A 16,479-nucleotide genomic window follows, 5' to 3' on the forward strand; every position below is an offset into this window, starting at 1 on the left:
ATAGGAAATGATTCCCACACAGAACATACCGCTACTTCACCCAACGGTCCAGAATGGGGATGGAGAAAAAAGCCCAGACAGGGAAGAAATCATTCCCATACCGCCTCCTCCTCCACGGCAGTCCACCACTGGTGAGTGCAGAGCTTTAGGACAGGCCTTCAATGGGATTGATTTTTCTCAGTGGAATTGAGAAAAGTCAATAATAGCCACATCATCATGTGAAACAGATTAGTGATCAAGTAGAGCAGAGTCTTGCTAAGTAATCTTGACCCCAAACACTCAGCTCACGAGACCAGCAGAGGGTGGGATCCTTCCTGAGTTCCTGTCATTTGCCCTGGACGGGGGTGGAGAGAGGAAGCAGTCCACACTTTCCCTCAGGTGAAGATCTAGAACCTTCTCTCAGCCACCTATGATGGCTTGGAGTTAAGTAATATACCCCCAGAGAAACAAGGTCTCTTACTCTTCCCTGCTGTACCAAAGTTTATTATTCTTCCTTTTCCCTCTTGCCCTTTGCCTTCCCCAGCTCCTGCCCCAACCCCCCTTCTTTTTTTCTTGCATCTCAGGGGTAAGTTCTTTTCAGGGATTTTTAGGTTTGCCATACAATTGTGCTTCCACGTCCCCTCCAGTCCTGGCTAATTATTTCCACAGAATAACTTAATCCACACCCTTTGCAAAGTATAAATCAGAAGATAGGCTGTAACCCATTTTCAGACACATGGCAAAAACTTAAGATTCTAGCATTGTCCTCCATGTAAATCACCACCTGGTCTGGTAGGAAAAGCTCTAGACTGAAGGCTCAAGTGCTGGTTCTTCCACCTACCAGACAAATGAGCTTGGCTAGTCCCTTAAACTCTCTAGGCCTCAGTTTCCTAACAGTAAAATGAGCAAAGTCTCTACCTCATAGAATGATGTCAAGGAATAAATGAGACTAAACAACAAAATCTCTATAAATGTACGTGCTATGATGCCTGGCCCACAATGGGAACACTTAAAACTGTAAGTGTTTATAAATTAAAAAAAAATCTTCCTTGAATAATAAAACTACATATGGCATAAGATTGATTGGCCCATCTGAAGTTCGGAAGATTTTAATTTGTAATAAATTTTTAACATAATCCCATTTTAGGTGAAATGTGGTACTTTCATGCAAAGTAGCTGGCAAAAGTATAAATAACTTTATGAGATGTTTATGAAATTTAATTAGGTTTCTGTGTATCTTAATTTATTAATAGAAGAAAAGGAAGTACATTCATTTGATTATTCAGGAGGCTAGAATTTTTTTTTCAATAAAACTCTTAAGAAAATTTCCAATGTCCATTTTTACAGAATATGAGACTTTATAGAATGACCCTAGTCCTGAGTCAGGTCACAAAGGTATATTTTACTGAATTTGAGTCCCAACTCCCTTAGGGAGGAAGTCTGCAATCCTGAACCTCTATCAGGAGACCATTTGAAACAAGGGTTGCTTCTGCATGGTTATTTTCATCCTGTTAGAATGATCTCTTTCCTAGCAATTAAATTATCTATTTAATTTTTTCTCTTTTAATCCATTATTCACCATCATTTCTCCTAATCTCCTAATTCCCCTAAACCTCTCTCATCTAGCAACTGCATCAAATAAAATAAAGCAATTTGTGAAGAGGAGAATGCCTGAAGTTTACATCCCTCCCTACAATCACAAGTATTTAAAATTCCACTTTTAGCCTTCCTTTGGTTTGTTAGAGCCAAAGTTCCTTGAGGACAGAGACAAGATTAACTTCTAATACTTCATCTATATAGCAAGTATTTAACAGCCTGACACATAATAGGTGCTCAGTAAAAATTTGTTGACTGAATGAAAAGGAAAGCTTTTAGGTTTCTTCTCATGATTTACTAAAGCAAATACCCTCAGTGGTAAATAGCACACATATCTATCACTAGTACTTCAATCAACCTAATTTAAATGCCCATATGCACCACAACCCTACTGTTTCCCTTCCCCCAATAACCATAGCAGTTACGATGAAAATGTGTTTCTCTAAAGCTTTTCTGAGAGCAAATTTTATTTGGGGGGGAGGTAGAGGAGGTGTGTGGGGACACAGAGAAGTTTGGGAGAGAGAACCATGAAAGGGAAAACCAATAATAACATGGCTGTCATCGACTGAGTCCTTACTAGGTGGCAGATATATTTCGTTTGACCTTCATATCAGTGCTATGAAGATATTCTGTTTTACAGATAAGATAAATGAGAAATTAAGGAACTTCCCCCAAGGTCACGCGGCTCACACATGGCAGGGCTAAGCTTTAAAACTGTTTTAACAGGTCCCAAAGCCCTGTCTGACCATGATGCTTCTGGCCTCTGCCTCCCCATGGGGCAGAGAGTGCCAGTGACAAGGAAGCAGAAGTAGAAACAGGGAGGGGTGTGAGCTGGTGGCAGAAGTCGCTTGGGATCAACCCAAGATAACAGACACACATTTACCCTTGGAGGCTCATTATTAAATGTCAGAATTTATGTAGGAAATACCACAGGTCCTGAGATTTAGAACCATTTTAGCAAATGCATATTAGCCATAATATGACTATCACATGTCCCCTACCCCTCAGGTTAACTCAGGAGCTTACTTCAGCTGCTCCCAGTCTTCTGAAAGCAACCGTCAAATGCTAGGAAGCCACATGTATAAAGAGCAGCATTTACAAGAACTCTCTATGGCAGGGAAAATGAGCCATGCTGCTTGGCTCAGAGATGGAGTATGACAGTCAGGTAGGTAGAGAAACTAGCCTCCCCATGTTGAGGTTGGACGCAAGAGTATGCTCAGTTTTGACAGGTCTGGAGTGTGTCCCCTGCACTGACACCTTGAGGAACTGCAGTTTGAAGGGGAACTTAGGGGTCTCCCTCCCAGACATAGGCATCGGTGTCCACAAGTTGGGCAGTGGCCATGAGATAACGGCACCTGTCTTAGTTTACCAGACTGCTATGACAAATACTACACAATGGTTGGTTTAAACAATAAGAATGTAACATCTCATCGTTTTGGAGATTAGCAGTCCAAAATCAAGGTCTTGACAGGCCATGCTTTAACCCAGAGTCTGAAATGTTCTGATGTTGGCTTCCTGCAAATCCTTGAGGTTCCTTGGCTGGTACCCCTGCCTCCATTACGAGTTTATTTGTCTCGTTCTCTGGATTCTTCTGACTGTGGCTTTTACTAACTTACTGCATCAGAATTTCCTCTGCTTACAAGGACCCTAGCCGTATGAATTAAGGTCCACCCTGACTCAATTTGGCTTAATCAAAATAGGAACTTTAAACATCCTATTCACAAACAATTGCACACTTTACCTAGTAGTAACATCTTCAGAGGTCCTGTTACAAATGGAGTCACACTCACAATACTGGCAGTTAGGATTTTAATATGTCTTTTATGGGAGACGGGATTCAATCCCCAACAGAACCATTCAAACCCTTCAAAGGTGGCTGAAATATACAAAGGACCTGTAGCAAAATCACATGGGGATATTGTGGGTAAGCTCTCTTTAGATACTCCGAAGGCCTTCTGCAAATAGATAGGTGAGATTACAGAGGTGTGAGGAGGTGGTTGAAATAGCTAGACACCTTGAATGATTACCCAAAACGTGACCCATAAAGGTTTATGATGTCTGTAAAATGAATTTCATAAAGCTAAAAATGAATTTTGAGAATTCCAAACCCATTCATAGACAATGCCTTGGATCATCTCACTTATTACATTTTGGGCTTGCCCACTCCTGCCCCTCTCCAAAATCCCAGCCTCTCTTCTCTTGCTCCTGGCTGTTCACTCCCCATTTTTCCCTGATGATGTGTTAGGTTTTTCCCAATGTGAACTTTCTCTTTCTTCAACAACATTTAATATGGGTTACTCACCCCACCTCAGTGTGGGCTCCTCTCAGGAGGAGTCCCATTCCTACCCCCCACAGGCTTGGCCTGTCTCTCACAAGGGGAGTCAAATATAGAGATAAATTCTTTGCACACTAAGGGTTTAGTGAAAGCAGACAGAAAGTAATTGAGACCCTCCACATAAATATAAAAAAATAGACATCTGTAGTTTACATGATACATGCCTCTAGGTTAAAGGATAGTATATAACAAACATAGATGACACTTTTAGAGCAGCATATTGTATATATTATAATTCCTAACATTGTAAAACAAGAATGTTAGAAGTCCTGTAAAGAGGAAGAGACCATCTGTGGGTTTACGACATGAAGCAGATGGAATAGCATCTGAGACAGGCTTAAAAGTGTCTCTTCCTGATAGTGTCATTAATTCAATCATCTCTTGAATAGTCTAAGAAGAAAAAGGTGGTTTCAAACCCTAAGGTGACACAGGATTTGGGAGACACCATTCAAATGATGGGGTCCTTAGAATTCACCCCAATGATTAAACATCAGTATGTTCCCAGAATCTATATCATCTCATGTGTTGTCAAAGGTAACCCTGTATCCTATCCAGGGCATGCCAGCTGTAACAACCAAGCAGGAAGGCAAAACTTACCCTCCTGGCTCCTCAGTGATATCTCTACTTCCATTTTTGTTTAGCGTAAGACTGCTTTAAAGTTTTTTGAAATTGTATTCCAAGGTATTCAGATGAAAAGATCATATAAAGTAAGCAAATAATCTCACCATTTTACATAAGGAGACTGGCTCTATAAATGCAGATTAGGAGGTCCTGTACAATAAATTCACCATAAGACCCACTGAATGAGATACCTTAGGGGCCTGGGAATCTGCACTTCTGCATGCTCCAAAAGTAACTCCTATGCACACTGAAATTTGAGAAGTGCCCCCGAGTGTTCTGGTTTTCTATAAGAAAACAGACCACAAATACTATATTCCATGATACTCATGCAGTCTTGGAAGCTGAAACGAATAGGATCACGATATTAGTTGTTTTGTTTGTGAGTTTTTGTTTTCTTTTGTATTTAATTTTGAAAAGGAGTAAAAGATATGCAAATAGCTCAAGAGGAAAGCATGTATGATAAAGATCTAGGGAAATGTGTTATTTCCTCCAGGGGGGAATTAACATGATGGGACTTACACATTTTTACCACCTGGATTAAGGCTTTTCTATGGCATCATCCAATTAGCATTAGTGAGGGAAGGATTATTTTGTTGGGAAATCAAAGCAAAAGGGCTTCCAAAATATCATATGTCCTTTCCCACAGACATAATGCCCCAAAACTCTTTAGGCAAATTCACCCAGTGGCCACTGTTTACAACATTCTTTCAGAAAAGCTTCCTTGGACCAGATCTCCACATAGCAGGCTGAAATGAAATGCCCGAACATTTTAACAGCTGCTCTATAAGTAAAATATCTTGTTACATATTCACCAATCAACCAACTATTTGGAATGTCTTGTCAGTGTATCACACAAACATACAAAGTCCTATGAAGCTATTCAGAATCTACTACAATCCAATAAGCAGGAGTAGATATTTCTCCAAGGATGGTTGACATTCAATCGCAAAGCCCTTTCCACTATCCTTGGGTCCTTGAGGTCCTATCAGAACAGCACTTGGTTTCACTGGCACCCAATGGTGTCACCAGCCAGTGAAAATCCAAAAGATTCAGGTTGCATTCAAACTCAGTCTAGTCCTGAGCCTCCCGGGGAACAGACCCTGAATTCACAGAGCACCAGTCAATCTAGATCTAGCCCTTCTTTTCTGACTTTTGAGGTAATTGTAACCTAATGAAGAAATCCTTAGTAAGTTTCCATGGATGGGCTTCACCAATACCATAATACACTTGAGACTATGCGAAAATTTTGTGTAAATGTGTATAAGACTTTTCCTAAAGAGACTGTCTACATCTTTCTAAAGAGTCTCAAAAGGATCTGTGCTAGTTTGAAAGGATTTATGTACCCTAGAAAAGCCATGATTTAATCCTAAGAAATCATGTGGGAGCAATGGTTTCTCTTAATCCCTAGTCAGTGCTATAGATTGGGTTATCTCCATAGAGATGTGACTCAATCAACTGCAGGTATTAAACTTGATTAGATAGAGACATGTCTCCACCTGCTCTACATGGGTCTTGATTAACTTACTGGAATCCTATAAAAAAGGAAACATTTTGGAAAAACTTGGAGATTCAGAGAGAGCAGAGCAGAACAACATAGCCACAAGAAGCAGAGAGTCCACCAGCCAGCGACTTTTGGAGATGAGAAAAGGAAAATTCCTCCCAGGGAGCTTCATGAAACAGAAAGCCAGAAGAGGAAGCTAGTAGATGATGCCATGTTCACTATGCGACCTTCCAGTCAAGAGAGAAACCCTGACCGTGTTCACCATGTGCTTTTCCAGATGAGAGAAAACTCGATGTTCTCCATGTGCTTTTCCACTTGAGAGAGAAACCCTGAACTTCATTGACCTTCTTGAACCAAGGTTATCTTTCCCTGGATGCCTTAGATTGAACATTTCTATAGACTTGTTTTAATTGGGACATTTTCTCGGCCTTTGAAACTAGAAACTTGTTAAATCCCCCTTTTTAAAGGCCATTCAGTTTCTGGCATATTGCATTCCAGCAACTAGCAAATCAGAACAGGGTCTATGAAAAAAAGGGGGGGGGCGGGTCTGTGGCTTTAAAGGACAAGACATTCTCGTCTAAAGTTTGAATGCAATAGGGGATGGTTAGAATCTACTCCTTGTATTTATTGACTTACTTTGTAGTTTTGAGTGTTCCCTTTTTTGTGTCATGTGTACAGCCCACCTATTGAGAAAAAGGTGAGCAAGAAGCTTGCCTTTTGCATTGCATCAGAAATAGCAGAGACCCTGTTAGAGTGGCTTAAAAAAAATGAGATATTTATTCTTGTAAAAGAAATCTGGGAGAGACAATTCAGAGTTATTATGCAGCTAACAAAAAGTCATTAGAGAGAGAGGCTATTTCTTTCTGCTCTGACATCCTTAGCACCTAACTTTATACCTTATGATGATAAGAGAGCTGCCATCCCTCTGTTTTTCTTTTTAGGAACTTTCCCAAATGTTCCACCAAATAACTCTACTTTACGTTTTATTGGCCACAAATTAGCAGCAAAGAAGTTGAGAAATGTAAGTTTTGAATAGGTAAATTACCACTACCACCAAAAAAAATAGGGATTTTGTTACTAAGGAAGGAGAAGGAAACATAATCAGTAGGGAATTATCAGTCTGCCACATCTTTCCATGAAATAGATGTTAATGAAGTTATTTTCTGCTTAGGGTCCTTGGGGAGAAATTCTTTGTGACACCTACTCATTCTAGAAAGCAGAAGCATCTCTAGGATATATACCACCTCACATGTTTCTCTCTCTCTCTCCCTCTCTCTCTCTTTCTCGTAAACAAACATGCATACACCACTGCTAAGGCAAACCCTGTGCAATTGAGGCTGATTAAAGAACTACTGAGAGATGCCAGTGGGGTACATATCTGTACCTCCCCTGGTGTGGCATTCTACCTGCTGCTTCACATCATTGAGTGAAGATCCCCTCCTCCCACTGCCCTGGTTTTCTCAGCATTTGAGAAAAATGAGCAAAGAACCCATCTCTGCCATCAAAGAATTCCTTAGTTTCTCTTCCCCAGCCACGGCTGCGCTCAGCCCTTTCTCAGATTTACTCTGAACCTTCCTGTTCCATCAGCCTCAACTTGTAGGATGAGGTTGGAATCCTGACTCTGTATCTCTTCCCATATTCTTCCTCTATTACTTTGATTTACATGGCGGACCAGATGGGCGGCTTTTCTGTCTTCTGTGAGAAAACACCCAGAACCCTATTTGTCTTTCTTTCCTTTGAAGGATTCTGATTTATTACCTAGAATGAGTTCTCAAGATGACACCGGCCAGTCCACAGGAGCAGAGCGCCTGTCCCCTCCAGGGGTCAGATGGGATAGGTAGGAGTATTGTAACGCCAAGTATTTCTGTGTCCTTGAGCAAAATACTTCTGCTCACTGAACCACAGTTTTCCCCTTAGTAAAATGGCAGTGAGTGTATCTCCTCCAAACTTGAAGGGATGAAGCTCTTTAGCCTGAAAGGTAGTATTTTCGATTGGTAATGACATGCTTGTAACTCATTTGGCATGAAGAGAGTCTCCCTGTTTGAGAGCAGGCAGCCTGCTGCTGTGGAATTTGCACCGCAGAGTTCCATTTCCAGTCCCTGGAAGCAAAAAGGGCTTTGGGTCCTGCGGGAGAGGCAGGCCTTAACCCACTGGGTAAAGGACAGTGCTTCAGCCTCCGTGGATGGTCTGCCGTGTGGTCCTCAGCCAAGAAGCTGATGGCCGCAGGATGAGCCACGAAGTACGTGAGAGGGGCAGTCAGGGGGAGGAAATGGTCCCCCCGGGAAGTGACGTGATCGTCCTCAGGACAGACAGGAGACCGGCTTTCATCCAGAATGGTTTCTCTATTTGGCTCCCCCACCACCCCCACACACCCCCCCCCCCCCCCGCCTGCCTTGGGAACTCTATGTACAAGGGTCACACATTCTGTGTGGAAAGGGGCTCTTTAAAAGCATTAAACTGAAAGCCCCTAGATGCTGCTGCTGCTGGCTGAGCCGTCTCTCTCCTCTGCCTGCCAGAGAATACAAGCCCTGCCTGACTTCCTGTGAGCTAGTCAAGGCAGAACATCTTTTCTCCGGATCCTCTTCTCTGCAGCAGCCACAGCAGTAAATCTTCAGAGAGGCCTCATTAGGCAAGTTCCTTTCGGAACTCCCTCCACCCTCCAGACCTCTCACAACCATCGCCATTGCCATTCTAGCATGTTATTTTTTCCTCCTAAGCTTACGTTTTCCTCACACACGACACCGAGCCCTCCCTACACTGCTCTTTCTTTTCTTAACGGACTCTTCTGTAGCTGGAATCTCTCCAAAGGGTATATTTGTGCAATCAAAACTTCCCTTTTTGTTTTATCACATCATTGAGCACACTAGATAAGGCCCAGTAAAAGGAGGGAGGGAGAAGGGGGAGGGCTGGGCTGGGCTGGGCTGGGCTGGGCTGGTGGGTGGGAGGGTGACGGGGGCACAGGAAGGAGGTGGGAAAGACCTTCCCATCAGCTCTTGGGTTCATGCAGACACATGGGTATCTGGTATGGCCTCTTCCCATCCTCCCCGACCCCTTCTCTGGAAGCTGCACACCCACATTCAAACCTGTAACAAATGACTGTCCACAACTTGAAAAAAGCATACTGAGCAAATCAGACAGATATAGGGAGACACAGATATCAGGACATTAAACAGTTAATTTTTAGCAAACCTAAATTGCATTTCCATCATGTGCAAGCAGTCAGCTGCTATTGTAGGTCACCAAGATACAACGCATTATTTCTACAGTTTGTGGAAAACATTAGGCAGCTGTAATAAAGTCAATGGTATTTCCTTCCTTACTGAAACATGACTTCAGTAAATCCCCGTTTAATTTTTTTTTCCCTTTCTAAACATTTCTCTCCATCTGCACGATAAGTCAATAAAAGAAATTAAAAGTTAAAATCCCTAATGAAATTTTATCAGGCATGAAATGGCATTTAAACCAGAGTTGCCACCCGGGCTTAGATGGATGAAAACTGACCCGAATTTGAAGGGTTATAAAAAGCAGGGGGAGGGAAACAGCAAGTTTCAGTGGTCTTTATGTATTACAGCCACTGAAAAAAATATCGTTCCAAAGAAGCATTCCATGAAACCCAGACTCTCTAAGCAGCTAAGATTTTTACAGGAGGCACATCATTTCTGTAAATCTCTGCTTTAGACTGCCATTCTTGCTTTATTCACTTCTTTGCATTAACATGCTTATTTTGAAATGCTCTTCATCTGTGTACCTCTGTCATGATTCTAGGAGAAGTGGCAGGGAGAAAGCCTGAGAAACATTTTAAGAGGAAAAAACAGATGGAAAGGGTAGGAGACTTCATTCTTAATCTCTCTTAGAGAAGAGCTTTGGGGTGTTCCATCAGGCTCATAATAAGCAGGGAGGAAGAAATATATACATTCTTTCTTGCTACTAATTTTTAATTTAGTCTTTACTTATTGCACCCTCCTTGGGTCATGACAGACATCTCATTTTCATAGGAATCATGCAATGGGTTTGTGGATATTTCCTAGCCGTATCACTTGAAAGCACTAAACTTGTTTTAAAGCAAATTCTGGAGTCCTCTGTCATGAAGGACATCTACAGAAGTCAAGGAGCATTATGTCTAAGAAGGGATGACAGTCTGACCCTCTATTCAGAAACCTACTCAGAACTTCAGAGAATTTGCTGTAGTTCGTAACCAGAGGAGTGTGTTTATGAGCAGTTGACCGTATCAATGGCCACGTTGAGGAGCTAACAGTTGCCCACCCTACAGAGAGAGAGGGACTACCAGCACACGATGGATCTTATCCACTTCTAAAGCACTGAAAGTCAGCAGGGCATGGTGGTTTCCCACAGTGTGCTCCCTTCTGTGGCAAATTTGAAAAGCTAGGAAGAGAGTGCAGAGCCCGAGGAATGTGGAAGAAAGGCCTTGCCTTGGTCCAGGCACTGGCCATCAGATAGGTAGGAAAGTGTGTTTGTAAGGTGCGGTCAGCATCACAGCACCATGCTCATGAACCAATCTTACTAACACCCATGCAACTGGACCATATTAAATTTCATATTAAATTTATGACCTTATTAATTCAGTCAAAGTGATAGGATTTTCAAATATCTGCACAACCATCAGTGTCTCTCAGACTTTAAAAAATCGTCAGAGAATATTACTGGGGCCCTCCAAGAAAAGCATCGAGAAGCAGGAGAGTTAGGGCTGCAATGTCAGGAAAGCTCACTTCACCTTTATAACAAAATCCTGACATTCTATAAAAGCAAAACAATTTGTCCAAACATTTCAAACTTTTGCCTCTTCCCGTTCTAACCCCATAAACCCTGCAGCTTTGAAGATCTCTGATTCTCAAACATATAAAATGCTTCCAATGATATATTTGGTATATCGGGGGAGGGGCAGTTGACTGTAGAGGAAAAAAATTGCAAATTCAGTGCGACAAGTGCACATACCTCCAGCGATGAGAATCATTAGAGATTTCCATATTTACATACATGAGTCTCTCATGTTTAACTGCCAGTCCACCAACCCTCAGGCAAAGTTGACCAACACCATCTGCAGCATAACAGAAGTGTGCAGAATACCTGAGCAGGAGGTATCCTCTTCCATGAAGGAAACCTTCCTGGCTTATCCTGAATTTCAAGAGGCAAGCAGACCAGCCTGACATGGAAATTCAGATTAAGGGAGACACTTTTTGGACAGAGTTGTCAGGCAAACTGTGAAACAACATGGCAGAGTCAAAAACAAAATTTAATCGCATGAGCAACAGAAATGAAAGGATAATGTTGAGATGTGTACGTGGAAATGATCATTGCTCACAAATCAGCTGTTTTGGACCCATTAGCTACAGGTGGAAATCCTAGTAATAACTGTTGGGCAGAGCCAGGTCTTGTGGGCCTAACACTTACATAATATTGGGATCTTTAAGAAAAAGAAAAATAACAAACACAAATTGATGTATGAATGGAAATATTTATTTAGAATATTTATTCAGTGCAAGCAAAGGGCCCTGAGGTTTAAGTTTCATTAGTTTCCCAGTACATTCATCCACCCTAGTAACAACAGTATCTTTTCCTACAAAATGAATGGTATATGAATACAGTTTTGGTCAGTTGTGCAGTGCCCAGACTAAAAGAAGGACTATACCTCTGAAGAAAGAAGGCCTGTTACAGCTTTTAAAAGATTCATGACATGTTAATATTTTCTTATCATAACGTTAACTCTTCATTGTCTTTTTCCAACTGATAGAGTGGACATTTTATCTTGAAATTGAGCCTTAGGAGATATCATAATCTCAGGATTATCTCAATTAGAAGCCCATGTAGATTTGGGCTGTTGAGTGCTAGATCAGATTTCCTGAGCATACAAAGAGATCACCAGAGGTTTTGCACTGGAATCTTCCAGGAGATTCTGTATTCTTTCAGATTTTTCCGGCCTATTTATCTTTATATTGTGGTTTAGAGTTTAATGTAAACTTCATTTGCTTATGATTGAGACTTATCTATGGGTAAAATATCAATTCAAAATCAAAGTCAACTTCAAACAATTTAGATAACTCAACTGGTCATTTTAAGTATCAAGATACATTGGCATTATTTAGAAGAGAATGTAATGCAAACACGATCCTAATAAACATTAAAAGGAGAAATGTCACGTATATGATCATATATAACTGGCCTTTCATGGATGCAGACCCCATTAAAGCATACGAAAAAATGAATGAAAACAACAAGCTGTGAGGCAAAGCCAACAAATTTAATATTGTACTTCATGGCAGAGATAGTTTAATTTTCTTAGCCCTAAATATTTTATTTCTTTATCTCTGAGATCTAGATATATAGATGGCTGTTGGATCCAATATCCTTTTCTCTGCTCTCAGATCAACTGTTTTATTGATTGATTCCAGGAGGAAAATACAATTTCTTCCAAACCACTAAATTTTGCTTTATTTTCTTGATTCTCAATAGTATTAACTGTTAAAGGATGTCTCCCTTCCCCCACCCTTCAATCCAATGGAAGTATAAAAATCTTGGTGTTGCAACTGCCATCTGACATCAATATTCTAGAAAGTATTTTATCATCTAGGAAGTGGCAAATATACTCTTTATTTTTTTTAGGAAAATTAGATTGACGTTACCTCCTGGTCCCTAGGAAGGGGGGTTGGGCTGAGTGGGTACAGGAGGAACAGTTAATCACCCTTCTACACAAATCTGGTTGCCTGGAAGTTTAGCCTCCCAAAGCCAGTGTGGCTGAGATCACAACAAAGCTATCAGAGCTATCAGAATAATCATCTCCTCCAAAAGGAATTGGAGTATCATTCCAGGGTAGATGTAACACATTCTCCATGTTACAGCAGGATTTATGAAATTGTCAAAGTTGCTATGGTGGTCACCCATCAATACATGCACAGTCTATGTATTATTTCATTAATTCAATAAACATTTATGGAGAGTTTAACTTATAACAGATGTGGGTATATAGAGATGCCTTTGCGGAACATAAAAATACATTTAATATGCATATCATATATTTACCTCTTACATATTTAACCCATAGACAAACCAGACATGAGCACACACACATGCATGCACTCACATCTGGTAGTTTCCAGCAATTTTAACTATCTATTACAAAGTCCAGAACCTCTGAGTCACTAAGGAAGCAAAACATCAGAGAGTTTAGTGAAAAAAAAATCATGAACTTTACTCACTGAAGAACCTTTGGGCCCCATGCAGAATTCATGTGCTCTTACATTTCTCACAATTCCAGAAAGCTAAATCATTTCAAGTCTAATATGACTGTTCAGTAATCTCACTGAAGATTTAAAGACACACCAGTAACAAAGGGAGGCTATTAAAATGAACATAGGCAATAAAGAGCGCAACAATTTGAAGCCATTTAGTGCAGAGGCAAGCAACATTACATCTTCAGTTGAACTTGAATTACAAGGTATGGTGCTTTGAAGCTGTATGTATCCCAGAAAAAAACACGTTCTTAAATCTAATGCACTCCTGTCAGTGTAAACCCAATGATGAGGCTACTTCAGTTAAGCTGTGACCCACCTCATTCAGGATGAGATTTCATCCTATTATTGGAGTCCTTTATAAATGGAATGAATAGAGAAAGAGAAAGCCACAGAAACAAGAAGCTGAAAGCAATGAAACCTGGAAGAGAAAGGAGAGAACAGCAGATACTGTGCCATATGCCTTGTCATGTGGTGGAGGAGTCAAGGATTGCCAGCAGCCAGTCTTCAGGAAGAAGGCATTGTGTTAATGATGCCTTGATTTGGACATTTTGACAGCCTCATAACTGTACACTTGTAAACTAATGAATTCTCATTGTTTAGGCCAACCCATTTCATGGTATCTGCTTTGTGTAGCCTAGGAAACTAAAACTAAGGCAAGATTAAGTTATGTTCAGTGTATTCTACTTATAAACACAAGGAAGTATGCAATTCATTTTTGAAAACTCTTTAGTTTTTAAGCTGGTACTTTGTTACATTCCTTCAGTGGTATTGCTGAGCAAATTGCTCTTATTATGCAGATTGTCACTCACCATTAAACTCATATTTATCAAGTTTAGTCCCTCACTAGTTTGGAGAGAGAAAATTATACGTTGGATAACAACAACACAATTTGATAACTCTGATATAATACACACTCCTTCTACTGAGAAAATACCCTAGCAAATGTTTCTGTCAAAAATTCCTTTTGGTGGCATGGAAGAGGGTCTCTTTGTTGAAAAGACAAGGGTAAGGCTCTGCCTTCAACATAAATCCATTTGAGTTTTGACATAATAGTCATCATTTCCATGGACTGACTCTACTTTCCCTGAAATTCCCAAAACTTACAAGCAAACTCTTTCCCACTTCAAATGAAAACTGCACAACCTGCTTGCAAAGCCCCTGAAGTGAGGAGCCAGGTTCCTAAACACCAGTAAACCATTGGAGAGAAAGATAACTTGATTGTCTGAAAAGTATACCTGTTCAGTAATGCTCTCTACTTGTTTCCCATGGTGCTGAGACCTGGGATTAATGACCCCCATGAGAAATTACACTTATCATTGACATTAAGTCATCCTTTTAAGGGATTTAGTCACAAAAGAACATGAAAGCAAGAATTTATAATGAGCTCCTGGAATATTTAGGCTTAGTAGCAGCTAATGTAAATTATTACAAGAAGTAAAGGGATACTTTCAGGATATGTAAGAGGGTTCTGAGTACTCATGTCAGAAAAAAGAAATACTCTCCTCAATACTCCCAAATTTGACTGCTCTATAAAGTATGTAGTGAAAGTTGGAGGTCTTCTGCCATCTGATTTCAAGACTTAGTATAAAGTCACAGTAATCAAGAAAATATGGTATTGCATAAGGATAAACAGAGAACAGTGAAACAGAAAAGAGTTAGAAATAGAACCACACACATATATATATATATTCAATTGATTTTCAATAAAGATGCCAAAGTTATTCAGTAGGGATTATGCCTTTTAAACAAATGGTACTGAAAACAATGGATATCCAAATGCAAAAGTTATGAGACTTAACTTTTTCCACCACATACCAAAGTTTACTCAAAACCTCTCATAGATCTAAGCATACATGCCAAGACTATAAAACTTCTATAAAAAAAGTAGAAAACCTGGGTTACCTTGGTTTAGGCAAAGATTTCTTATATATGGCAAGTCATAAACCATAAAAGAAAAAAATGATAAATTGGACTTCATTAAAATTAAAAGCTTTAGCTGATCCTCAAAAAACAGTGTCAAGAAAATGAAATCATGAGCCATAAACTGGAAGAAAAATAAGAGCAATAAGAAAAAAACACCCAATTTTTAATTTGGAAAAATATTTGAAAACCAAATCACCAAAGAAGATACACAGATCCAAATAAGCACATGAAAAGATACTTGATATTGTTAGTCAATAGGGAAGTGCAAATTAAAACCATGAAGTAATACTACTACTACACACCCACCAGAATGGCTAATATTTAAGAGATTGGCAATACCAAGTGTTGATGAGTATATGGAATACCGAAATTCCCATACACTTCTGTTGGAAATGTAAATGGTACAACTACTTTGGAAGACAGTTTATGAGATAAATATTAAAGATAACACAACTGTACCATGCATTTCCAGGTATTGACCCAAGAGAAATAAAAACATGTCCACACAAAACCTATACACAAATATTTATAGCTGCTTTATTCATAGTTGCCAAACACTGGAAACAAGTTAAATGTTCATCAATTGGTGAATGGATAAACAAATTGTGGTATATCCATGCAACTGAACACTACCCAGTAATAAAGAGTAACAAAGTACTGATACACACAACAGCATGGATGAACCTCAAAAACATTATGCTGAATATAAGAAGTCAGATTCAAAAGGCTTCTTCCTATATTATCTCATGCCTCCTGATCTTGGCCTCTTTAACAGAGTTAGGATTTCTGCATAACAGAGACATATCACAGGATACCAAGTTTTTGCATGCATTTTCTATTTGGGTAAACTCAAGTTTTGTTTTCTACTTAATTGCATTGCTTATCAATGGAAGTTAAATAGCTTCTGTTGAAAGTCAACTCGAATTTTTTTTACCAGCAGTCACTTAGTACTTAAAAGATAATTCTTGTTGATGCTTAGCCAACTCAAACCAGCCTCTTAGCAAGTTGAAAATGCCCCTATTATACCTCATTTCTGACCTTGTTCCTACTGAGGGAGGACACTGGGGACAACATGGCTGGTAAAGGTTTGGAAGAAAGGAACTTGAGAATTGAAAACAAAGGTGGTAGCAGGGTGCCAGACTGGAACTTTACAATTAAGAACATAAAGATCTGGTATAGTCTTGATACCCCCACCAAATCTTCAAAGAACTATCCATTTTGAGTTAATGTATTGTGGAATTTTACTCATTTCTACAATGTATCTAAGTACTTAGTCT

This window comes from Tamandua tetradactyla, chromosome 1, assembly GCF_023851605.1.
Source record: "Tamandua tetradactyla isolate mTamTet1 chromosome 1, mTamTet1.pri, whole genome shotgun sequence".
NCBI classification, from domain to species: domain Eukaryota; kingdom Metazoa; phylum Chordata; class Mammalia; order Pilosa; family Myrmecophagidae; genus Tamandua; species Tamandua tetradactyla.